This window comes from Micropterus salmoides, unplaced genomic scaffold (assembly GCF_014851395.1).
Source record: "Micropterus salmoides isolate LMB-PRFRI ecotype aquatic unplaced genomic scaffold, ASM1485139v1 Ms_hic_scaffold_436, whole genome shotgun sequence".
NCBI classification, from domain to species: domain Eukaryota; kingdom Metazoa; phylum Chordata; class Actinopteri; order Centrarchiformes; family Centrarchidae; genus Micropterus; species Micropterus salmoides.
Window position 1 is genome coordinate 12,501 of NW_024043773.1, and position 694 is coordinate 13,194.

A 694-nucleotide genomic window follows, 5' to 3' on the forward strand; every position below is an offset into this window, starting at 1 on the left:
TAAGCAGAATGCCTGTTTTACCAAAATTCTGCATTTTACAGTGGGTACGGAAAGTATTCAGACCCCTTTAAATTTTTCACTCTTTGTTTCATTGCAGCCATTTTCCAAAAATCTAAAAAGTTCATTTTATTTCTCAGTAATGTACACTCAGCACCCCATCTTGACAGAAAAAAAAACAGAAATGTAGAAATTTTTGCAAATTTATTAAAAAAGAAAAACTGAAATATCACATGGTCATAAGTATTCAGACCCTTTGCTCAGTATTTAGTAGAAGCACCCTTTTGATCTAATATAGCCATGAGTCGTTTTGGGAAAGATGCAACAAGTTTCTCACATCTGGATTTGGGTATCCTCTGCCATTCCTCCTTGCAGATCCTCTCCAGTTCTGTCAGGTTGGATGGTAAACGTTGGTGGACAGCCATTTTCAGGTCTCTCCAGAGATGCTCAATTGGGTTTAAGTCAGGGCTCTGGCTGGGCCATTCAAGAACAGCCACGGAGTTGTTGTGAAGCCACTCCTTCGTTATTTTAGCGGTGTGCTTAGGGTCATTGTCTTGTTGGAAGGTAAACCGTCGGCCTAGTCTGAGGTCCAGAGCACTCTGGAAAAGGTTTTCGTCCAGGATATCCCTGTACTTGGCCGCATTCATCTTTCCCTCGATTGCAACCAGTCGTCCTGTCCCTGCAGCTGAAAAACCCC